The sequence below is a fragment of the Nomia melanderi genome, chromosome 2, assembly GCF_051020985.1.
Source record: "Nomia melanderi isolate GNS246 chromosome 2, iyNomMela1, whole genome shotgun sequence".
Taxonomy (NCBI): domain Eukaryota; kingdom Metazoa; phylum Arthropoda; class Insecta; order Hymenoptera; family Halictidae; genus Nomia; species Nomia melanderi.
In genome coordinates this window covers 11,163,858-11,176,126 of record NC_135000.1, presented here as the reverse complement: position 1 = coordinate 11,176,126, position 12,269 = coordinate 11,163,858, and the positions used below count along the sequence as shown (strand labels likewise).

General features: G+C 31.4%; 1 long non-coding RNA gene across 2 annotated transcripts in view; it reads right to left on the bottom strand.

Moving 5' to 3' along the window:
- LOC143174269 (uncharacterized) overlaps positions 1-12,269 on the bottom strand; it is a 316,575-nt gene that overhangs the window by 105,989 nt on the left and 198,317 nt on the right. The gene's annotated exons all lie outside the window — the stretch shown is intronic.

The following is a 12,269-nucleotide window of genomic DNA, read 5'->3' as shown; positions in this document are numbered from 1 at the left end:
ATATTTTCCAGCATTAAAAATTAACTAAATAATTTCAGGTAATCTGAATATTACTTTAATAAATAAACTAATGATATATAACTAACATTTGTTCTGTAAAGTTTTTCAGATAAACCAGTTAAAAGTATTTAAGCCTGTAAATCAAGTGAAAATATTCAATATAAATTAGAGAAGAATTTAATAATAAAATGCACAATCGTATTCGTCTATAAATGAATAACCATTAAAAGAACTATTAAAAAATTTATTTCGAAATTTAATTTATGAACCGACAAACGACCAATAAAAATTATAATCGCTTAATACCGTAAACCTATTATTTCATACAAATTACATTTTCCTAGTAAATAAGAGTTATGACTCAATAAAAATATAAAATAAAAAAAAGTAACATCTATAGGAATGATTTTCAATTCACTTATAATTTTATTACTTTAGCGGCTTTTACGCTATAGGTATCTCAAGCGGAGTTAGATTATCTTCTCATGGCTTTCAGAATAATGAGGCAATGGATATTTGCTTATTACTGTACACTAATTATCTGTAGGGTTTCATCAAGCCTTCATGTTCTGAGCAAAATGCATAGCATTATTTTAACGATACCATAAAATATCGGTCAGGCATGGATCATACTTAGTTTAGTGAAAACTCTCAAGTGCACAATTCCATTGTGTAAGTAATTGCAGACGTGAGTGTAGATCTAATTATACACCATAAATAAACAAGTTGAACATTGAATTTACCTAATAATACATATGCTTCATTCATCGATGGTTATATAGTAACACATCGTCTATTAATTGCTTAATATGTTTTAGGTAATACAAATATTGTTTCTCGATAATGCTTATTGTTTTATTACAATGCAGTTACAAACAGAGACGTTTATATCCCAAACTTTTGTAAGAACTTCATTAACACTAAAGCTACTCAGCAGTCAAATTGACATTTTCAAATTTTTCTATAAGAATCCCGAGAACGCAGCTACTGAGATTTCAATTGACTTATGATTCAATTTGCGTATTACTAAAACAATTTCTTTAGTAATTTCGCAGAGAAGCATCTTTTATTTTTTTGGTCCCTGGGAAAGAAAAATTTAGGAATCGGCCAATTTGACCCATTTGATAGTCCTAATGTTAATGTATACTACGTCTAGAAATAAAACAATGAAATCATGTGTAGGTGCACTTGCAAAAGCTTTATTAAAAAGTAACGATAATAGAAGTGAAAGGAAAAACCCGTTCAACTATATCTATAATTATTGGCAAACGCAAACAGGTTGAATGTGCAGTCGGAGCAAATTTGTTTATTCTGTTTGCGCATTCTCAATACCTCTTGAAATATTTCAATCCACAATCGCACGCATTATAGGATCAGTAAAAAAAATATTCATTGCTGAATTAAGATACCTTCTTCACAAAACAGAAGTTTTAATTGCCAGTACATTGTGTAATAAAACAAAAATACTACATTAAAGAATTTGAATTTAATGAAGATCAAAGTATTATATATTGTATATTATCTATATGGACTATTTATGGATCATCTTTAGTACAGAAGAAACCAAGCATTGTTTATGCCAGTGAGCATACCATATCTGCGAAATGTATATTGAATATATATGTTGAACACATGCTAGACATATCTAAATGCCTATCTTTTGGTAAAATTTAAGTAAGTAAGTAAATATTAGTAAGCGTAAAATTTATTTCAATTGTGTTACGTTATACGCGCAAAACATTAAGTACAAGTACGTATGTTGTACGGTTGGATAATAAGTTTGATTATGAAAACGAGAAGATTAAAAAGAACCAAGAACTATTTATTTTTCGGTTCGATTAACATCGAATGTTTGATTAAAAACAAAAATGGAATAATGTGACTTTTAAATCACAATGATCACGCTTTGCTATTGCGTTACATTCAGAGCCATCGGCGTATTCTCCGGGAATGAATAATCGTTTAGATCGATTGCTCAATGAAGAACTAACGAACTAGGCGTTAGTTAACCTGAAGTTAACCTGAAGTGCTCGCAATAGCACAACCAGTGATTCTCATCTTTCCCGATATTTCGGATCATCAAATACAAACCATACAATCAACGTAAAAGGAATGAACATTAATACATAGTAGAAAAGCTAAAAGATGTGGCAAACTAATATTCATTGTTGTCAAAATAAAATCAGAAAATTTGAGAATCTTCGAAAAATACTGTTTATTAAAGAACTCATTTCGTTACATCTTATTATTTCAAAGAAATATTTTCTATAAAATATAATTCAATAATTGATATATAGGAAGATAAGAATTCATAAGTAAAAATGTAATACAAGTTTTGGTATTGTCAGTTTCCCGTTAACTTTACGTTTTCGTAATAACGTAACGAAAATCTTTATATGCGCATTATTTCTTCTATCCAATATACGTATATGATGTATCGCTTTCGAATATTAAATATGACGGATACTTGAATTTCAACGTAGTATGAAATATTCCAAAAATGTAGCTCGAGTAATGTCAACATATCCCATATCTCGGAACTATGCGAAATATTTCTTGAGAAACACATACTTATCTGTATGTTATGGGCTGTTATGCAGAAGTTCGACAATCGAGTTTTAATTTGGATTGAAAAATGTCAAAAACAAAAACGAGAAGGAAGTATTAAATTGCATAAAATAGTTTTTACTTAATTTCTAATACCCACTTCCTTCCTGTGAATTTGCAAGAACATTTTACAATTTGAGAAAAACATATTATTTAATTCCTGAAATGTAATTCCTGAAATAGGTATAATTAAAATGTGCTGAACCATCAAAAAATTAATTTCATTCTTTCAGACAAAACTCTATCAAATTAAGCGAATGTATTTGAATAAAAATACACACACACCGCTAGTTAATTTCTCATTTACGTTTTAAACTATTTAAGTATTAATGGTACAATAAACAGAACATTTAATCCAACTTCAGGAAAAATAATTTTTGCTTCACTTGAACTTAACAAAATATATCTAACGTTATTCTGTTGATATCCATTTAATTTATGTAATATGCTTCATATTCTATTAATAACTCTTCTTATGCTTTACTAGTATTAGTAACAAAGTAACTGTACTATAGCAATTACAACTAAAAGTGTCATCAAAAATGGACATTCTGTATTTTATGTACAGACTCCAATTAGGTATCATCAAAGAAAACTCCTAGTAGGATGCAGATATACTTGCACATGTAAATTGTTCTTGAAAATGCTTGGTAAGTAACGTTCATCTGTTCATTCATACAAGTACATAGAGACGTAAACGTAGGAACGACGTTAAAGGATTAGCTGTCAAAGGACGGTAAATGCCTTCGCTAGTACCATGCCTTGTATTGAGAGTACAAAGCATAAGGGTCGAACAATTGTGCAGCTTGTGGTGAGTAAGAGTTAGTGTTTGAAAGCAATGGAAGGAAAAGGAAAAGTTTTTACGGCCTTCTAAGATGTACGAATTAGATTTATCAATAACATTTGCTTTCCACGATTCTTTATTTTAAAGTCGTAACCTCTATTTATAAGAACTTGGTAATACATGTCGCGAAAATTAATCAGAATTCCAAATCAGAGTTCCAATATTTTTAAGAAAACTCAAAAATATGCTTATATTATCTAATATACAGACCATTTAATTAGAATCTAGTATAAATTTTAAGAGATGCTTTTACATAACAAAACAAAATAAAAATTCAGAGTAATAAAATGACATATTCAACTTCATTTTCATATAATTAAGGATTCTCGTAAAGTGAAATTAATAAGATCGTGATCAGTGACGTGTAATTTCGCCATAAGGGACAACCTTTCATGCTGTTGTCATTTATATTCTGGAAAAACTAACGTATTAGACTAGAGCGAAATACTCGAGCAAGGATTAATTAACAGGTAGATCGATATCGCCAGTCATCTCATGACGAAACAGGATAATTCAACCATAAACCGCGATCTCTGTAATCACGCTTAATGTGCAGTACGACCACTTGGAATAAGTCCCTTAATTGAGTCGAATACACCTACCGCCAAAGAAATATCAGTTGATCAGTGAAATTTTGTTTCTCTTTCGATCACTGATACTATAATGCAAACATTGCACAAAAGGAAAAGAATGATTGAACACGGGAGATTACAATTATTCTGTTTGAGGATCCATTTCAACCATGTATAATATTTTTGTTTTTCGTCAATTTAACCCTTCAGCCAAATCAATATTAAACACAACGTGTGTGATAAACGCGAGAAAAGTTCGATTGGAACATTCTGTGTTTTGTAAAAGGTACACATACAGTGAGTCACAAAAGTATTCGTACCCTTCCCATCTTCAACTGTAAATGATTATTTGTATGTTTAACAAATCGTAACAAAAATTTTATTGATGGATTAAGATAATAAATTTAATAAGCTTTAAATTAATATAAATTTTATTTCAAAATTAACCTTCCGAAGTAATATAAATATTCAGAGTAAATGTGCTCGAAAACAGCAACAGGAAAGTATTCGTACCCTTAAATTCTAAGCACGTACAAACTAAGATATTTACCAATATAGCTTTCTTCTGATTCCTACAATGAGGCAAACGATAGATTATTCCTCACTAGACAACATTACGTTGACGAGGCAATATTCTCTCGATAATTATAAAAATGAATCAAAAGGGTAGTGAAACGTCAATAGCAGAAAGAAAATTAATTTGGAAATGGCATGAAGAAGGGAAGTCGTACAGTTAAATAGCAAACACTATTGGTAGAAGTAAATCCACTATTTAATATGTCATTAACAGTATAAAAAGGAATGATACAAAATTAAGTACTATTCCTAATATAACTTTTAAAAAAGACGTTAGTGCCGTAACATGCCGAAGAATCTTACGAAGATAAGATTTTAATGGACGAGTAGCTCGGAAGAACCCTTCATCGGTAACACCAATGGACGCAAACGTCTTCTATGTACAAGAGAACACGTGGACAAAGAGTGTGTGTTCTGGGAACGTGTAATATTCTCAGACGAATCAAAATTTAATATATTTGGTTTAGCTGGACGCTATATGGCGCGGAGAAGAGCGTATACAGAGAAAGAAGAAATCTAAAACATACCGTAAAACATGGAGGAGGTTTTGTACTCATTTGAGGGTGTATGGCGGCAGACAATCTTAGAAATTTCGTTTTTATTGATAGAATAATGGAGAAGAATAAATATTTAAACATTTTAAAAGAAAATTTACCACCTAGTGCTAAAAAATTACAGTTAGAAAGTAATTTTTATTTTCGGTAAGACAGCGACCCCAAACGGCCCACACTGTTAAACAATGGTTATTACATAATACGCCGCACATGTTAATTACGCATCCGCAAAGTCCCGACGTTAATCCTATACAACATTTATGGGTCGAGATCGAAAAAAAATTAAGAGAAAATATTATAACAAGTAAAGATATGTTAAAAGAAAAATTTGGAATAACATTTAACTCCATTATACTTCAAGTCTTGTTCAAAACATACCAGATCGTCTCCATAGTATTATCCAAACTAAAGGGGGTTCGAGTAAATATTAAGTAAGAAATTAAATTTGTGAACTGTATGAATTTGGAGCAGAACGAATACTTTTGTTGTACTGATTTTCCACCTACATCTAAGAAGTCAGGTTTATATAATACTAATTTGTTTATTTTTTAATAAAATTTGTATTAATTGAAAGATTATTAAATATATTATCTTACCACACAAATAAAATTTTTGTTGCGATCTGTTAAACATGCAAATAATCAATTATAGTTGGAGATTAGGTGGGTACGAATAGTTTTGTGACTCACTGTACATACATAAGAAACGGTTCTATAACTGTTATATTTTTGTTCTTGAAATAGTTATGAAAAACCGAAAAATAACAGCTATTATATCTGTTACGAAAAACCGGAACAGTTGACTTATTTCGGTTCTTCATAACTGTTTCAGTCAAAATCGATATATAACAGTTTGAAACAGATATTTTTGCAACTTTTTCAATCCCTGGCGTATATTCGTCATTGGTTTATTTAATTATTCATCCTACGAGAGATTTTTTAAATTAAATTTTACTGTAAATAATTTAAAACCGAAAACGGAATCGTAATTCTGTTACTCCCGATTTTATGAAATCAAGCGATAATAACGATAATTGCTTACAGACTAGTGACAGAAGAGAAGCATAGAAACTGAAAAGTGAACCAAAATTAGTCGCTCAACTGGAGAAACTAGGTCATTTACGTCGTTACTCCTTTTACAGTGTTTTTACGTTTTCGTTGAAGTTTCTTTTTATTAACACATGTTTTCTTAAAAGTTGTGTATCTTGTTCTTGAAGAATTACTTGAACAAAAGTTCGTTACGCAACTATTCTCGATATTGAAAGGACCAATCATCAATTTCGCTAGGCAAAAGTAGCTTCAATGGCTATTTGAAAAATTTTTGTTGTAACCTTAATCGTTATTCATAAAAATTGAAACGATTAAAACTCACTTATAAATTCAGTTTAAAAATCTAATGTTCCTAGCACAAAATCAATTTTGTGAACATACAATTCGATCTATATAATTTTAAAACAGCATAAAATGTGAACCATAAAAATTCTTTAGTATCATAATAATTTACTGCCGAAAAATTAGATACATGTATCATGTAGAAATATTTAAAAATCATAACAAAAACATTATAGACTTGTATTAAAGTATTACTTTATCGCATAGTTACGTACTCTGCAATTTATATTCATTTATTTTATATTCAGAAATATATAAATAATCTGAATATACAAATAATCGATATGAATATAAAATATACGTATCGATTTGTGAAAAATGTCCTATCACCTTCTACAGGAGTTATAGTTGTTATATTACAATAAGAAATATTATATTCCATGTTTACATTAATTTTGTCGTATTTATTTAAAAATTACAAAATATCAAAAATGTCAAACCAAAATGAAACATTAAATAAAAGGACAGAAGAGATATTGCCAAACTTTTTCGACTTCGTGTGGTTTCGACAGTGAAAGTTTAGAAACCAGGTATTCAGACATTATTAACATAATTTTCTTATAGACCAAACAGTTTTTGAAATATCCAGGAAGATATATATTTTTCACCCCATGTAGTAAGTAATAGTAGTAGCCCAAGTATGCAAATACCTTGACATATTGTATTTTGTTATCATAGTTTACAAGTACAAGTAACGAAATCATATACCATATGGAAATGGATATTATTTCACAACTATAACTGCAGACAAGAAACAAATTAAGGATATCATAATCTGCATCTAATTGGAAGTGAATTCTCCGAATGTTCAGACCTTGAGGTGCAGCAGAAATACTGCAAACTACACGAGTGGAAGGTAATCAATATGCTGCATGAAATAATTTCACAGCTGTAAGTGTTCCTTTGTGCAGTACAATAGACACAATAGCAGTAGAAATCATGCTGCCACGTATAATGTGTTTTCTTTACTCCACATAATTGAAATATCCTGGAAACTTACCAAAAAGACATTGGTGTAAGTTGTTTAGTGTAAGCTTATACATCATACTATGCTAATTACTTTTTTGAAAGTTGAGTGATGGAACAGATTTCATGGATGGAACAGTATAATTGCTTGAGTAATATGTTTTATCCAAATGAAATCAACGATCCGCCATATCAGGTCACTTATTATTATGAAATATTATAAAGCATGTTATAAATACGTTAGTTTCTACGAAGTCAAAGAAACTTGAGTTACTGGTTAACGGTTACTAGGCTGTACGTTGTAAAGAACGATCGAACTTCTTATCTCTTCTTAGAGTTCTTAAGTTATAAAATATGTATTGACTTTTATCGAAAATTCAAAGCCGCAAAACTTAGAATAATAATTTTGCTCAGCTTAATTGGTTTCATTCATTCTCCGATTTTTATTATGCTAGTTGTTTAACGTTAAAATATTCAATTCGTTAAAATGGCTCAACTTCTCAAGGAAATACCGAATTCATTTTTTTTTTTGTGGTGGTAAGCATTTATCCTAGAAAGATGCTACTAGATAATCAACAACAAAGAAAGTTGTTAAATACCTAAATAAACCGGCAATATTATTAACATAAAAAGCATAAAATAGAAATTCAGTTTTTGTTTGTAATTGTCAACCAGGAATTTAGATTTATTTAACTTTACAGAAACCCATGAATTCATAATATAGTTTTTGATGTCTTACAATAACGAATTGACTCTCATGGTAGGCCGTTGAACTCAAGGCACTTGTAAAACATTCATGAAAACATTTCTTGATAGATTCAGTCTCTCAAGGAATATTTTAACATTATGTAATAAAGAAGACACCCTGTTCAACAAGCCTATTCGCAAGTCAGGGTAGCTTCGGATGTCCACGGGCAGAGCTTTAGGCAAAGCCACGGGTATACGTTCTCGAAGAGGGGGAAATATACTAGTGTTAGTGTCCGTGTGTTAGGGCCTTAACCGTTTCGTTCCTGAATGCGTATTTTTCTCCTAAATCAGAGATAGGGTCAAGAACAACTGCTTTGAAGTAAAATTCAAGCTTTTCAATGGAAGAAATAAGATAAGCACTGATAATAATAATTAGCATTAAGCTGTCAGTCATAAATAAAGACCTCTATGTGGTACAATTATCATTTATCTTTAAGCCGTTTTCTAGATTTTCGGTTGTTAGAGAGTCAAACCATGGGCAGCGGCGATTTCCAGACGATTCTTTAATTTTTATAATGTAATACGAGGAGTCACAGCTTATCTAAAGTCTGTTAAATTTCCATGCATCCTTGTACCAACAAGGACTGTTTCATTATTTGTATTCGCGACTTTATGTCCATTTCTTCCAGAAGAATAGGCTATGGATTCTCGTAAAGTCATCTAACACGTGCAGGGAAGTTTCAAACGAACAGCTAGGACCCTTTTCGTTAGGAGCATGGTCACTCACGCGCCAAAATAATGTACTTATGCGCGTAGCCCGTTTGACCAATGACAAATTTATTCAGTCGAACCGCTAATAGGAAAAGTGGTCAGGTCCAAGATTTCCGGAATTTGCTGAAGACACCCCCAACGACGATTTGTTTTTCTCAACGACGAGATTTTTTTTTATGAATTAACAAGTCAGTCAAACAACGGGACGCCGTGTGCTAAAGAGCACTTCAGCTTTACGTTGTACATTCATTGCACATTAATTCTAGCAACTAAGGTCGCAACATAAGCGAACTTCAATGCAGAGTACTGTAATTTTAATAAAAAGTCGGTTATTTGGAGTTTACACCGGTAATTTCAAATGTTCGTGGTACCTATATGTAACATTCAGGGGCGGGCAGAATTGCGCCCGGCAATCCGCAGGCTGCCCGTACGGGCAAGTGGTTGAATATATATATAGGCCTGCCTTACAGATTTTCTATGACTATAGCTTTCGGTACATGAAGTCGTATTAGAGAAATCATACAAGTTGCACGCAAATTATGTAAGACGCATTGATACAAAACAGGCATCAGAAAGGAATGCGGGTGTAATTGATCATAGCGGAAACAGGCACGTCTCTTCTCACATGCATTTTTGAGTAATGCATTATTTGTCTATACAGCCACAGTGTAATTAACCATTTCAGTGCAAATTTGATGAGTATATGCCAAAATATAAACAACATTAAGTTATCCAAGAAACTGGAAGGCTTTATTAATTCAATTTTTTTTAACACAGCACATAATCACATTGCCATTGAAATGGCGACTCTTCGTATTTTTGGCACGCAATGTGAGAATCGAAATATCGACCCTAGCACTAAGTAATTAATCAGTGCTTTAATCAAATAGAACCAGACACCTTCTTCCGGCGTTGCCGTCCTGGGTGCCAACTTTCCACCAATGCATGATATGCACATTTTTATATAGAAGTACACGTACGAAATTTAAACCTGAAGCAGGTTTACGCATATACAAATTGGAAGAAAAGATAAACTTCCCCTTTTGAAGTTTCAAACCGCTTACTCCATCCGGCATGTAAATTCCTCAGTATAACACCACTTTCTACTGAAATACCTAAACGAATATATCCTTAAACGTTTCAATACTCTGTTATAGAGAATAAATACATCTCATAAATATCTCAAGAAATACTCTACCATGATGTAACGTTATATCTATGACGCGTATGAAATACAGAAATCAAGAGCTGCGAACCCGACTACGAAGGTAGAACATGAATAATTCAAAATATTTCAATAAGTTATTAGTTTCTTAATAAGTAATGTAATGACGTAAATATTAACTGCAAATTATTTACGAATGTAATATAACTGGAACTTGCTATGTAGTTAAGTATAATTTATATTCCGGAGTTTGAAATAGTGTACAAAAATAAAGATACACGCGGTAAACAAAATTTCGGTATTAAATTCGGTATTAAGAGAGATTTCAATATTTCGGTCGAAATGTCCTATTTTTAATATGTTAGGAGAGATTTCAATATTTCACTCGGAATGTCCTATCAAAGAGGACTTCTGAGCGCAAAGGGTAAAAAATATGATGTTCTAGATGACGTTATTTTGTATACAGAGTATACCAGAAGTCGAAGTACAAATGAGATTTGGAAAATAGTACCTACCTACATATTTCCATATTTTCGGGATAATAGGAATTTTAGAAAGAAATGATAACTTTTAAAATAATTAATTTTCGATCTACATAAATTGAAACCCAAATTTAACATTTTTTCAAACTTATTAAACAAAAAACAATGTTGTATTATCAGAATACTTTTTTATATTATAGGTACTATAATTAGATCTGATTCTACAATGAAACAATTTAATAAATTTTCAGGTACTTTAGGTATATTGTGAATGGTAGTCTGTAGCCAATGTAAAGTATTTTCTTGAAGCATCTTATTTGCAAATAAAGAATAACTAGTTTAATAACGTTTTTCAGCGTGGTATAACAAATATAGATAGTTTTTGATGATTTTCTTCCTAATAAGACGCTGCATACGTTTTCGTATTTTCGATTTCATACGAAATCGTTCATATTAAGTGCTTTAACTTATATTCCTGTCTTATTAATTCCGATGATTCCTTGCTAAATATTAGTTTGATTGGTTACACATAATCGTATATACCATTCTCCCTTACGGTTATATTTCTTTCTAAAATCGAACTTGTAACTTAAACTGCTTGAAATTTTTGCATAAAACTGGTAAAGATAAATCTAATATATACAAATAAAAATATCGTTAATCGTCAATGTCTTTACGATAATGAGGGGACCGGTAGAAAATCATATCACCACCCGTTCCTCTACTGCCTGCTGAACATCAGGTCAGAAAGCAATGAAAGTTCATGATGCATAATTAGCATTAGGAATTCAGGTCTTAAAACTTACAGTTCTCAACAGTAGTTTTGAAATTCCCTTGTAATAAATCAATGATGAATATTTATATTAATATGATCATAATTATAGTTACACATATTTAATTGTCGCATAATAATAATTTATTAAATCTTCCCATCTATAAACTGCGCAACCATGTGTATCGATAATATGATGTAATTGAAAAACATTGAGAGATACAATAAGAAAATATACATCCTTATGATATATATGATGTACGTGCTTTCCTTGGACATAATTCCAAATTTTTAATAGTAGTCTGTGATAACGCGTTTCTATTTATAGAAGGCCTATGTGACGCTGTCTACGACGCGTCGATAATCAGTTAACTAGAGGAACAGCTCAAGAGCAAGAGAGATACTTCGTTGGCTCCGCCTGTTCCTACCTTTGTCATTTTCGTAGGTCTTCGTAGCGCTTTATCGATTTATACATGTGCCTGTTTCAGCCAATACCAAAAATGCGTGTAAAAGAAGCTGTTAGATCATAAAGTAGTGGATTGTAAGATAACTATCAATTAAACTGTGCCAAATCCTTTGCTCGAACAATTTGTTATTAATACACACTGATTTCGCGTTTCCGGGCATTCCACTAATCAACAGTTCGCTTGAATCTTTTAACTCCGTGCCGTTGAATTCTTAAGAACGTCCTATCTTTGTCGCACATGGGTTACTAACTGTTTTTACAACGGTCCCACTTAAGCAATTTCCCCAGTAACTGCTAACGTGTCAATCTTTAATTCGAGAATGCGGAAAGCACGTGTCACACATAACGAACGACGGATAATAAATTCTCAGTGAATGTGGACATTTTATGATAAGATTCAAAGGAATTTTCAGCGT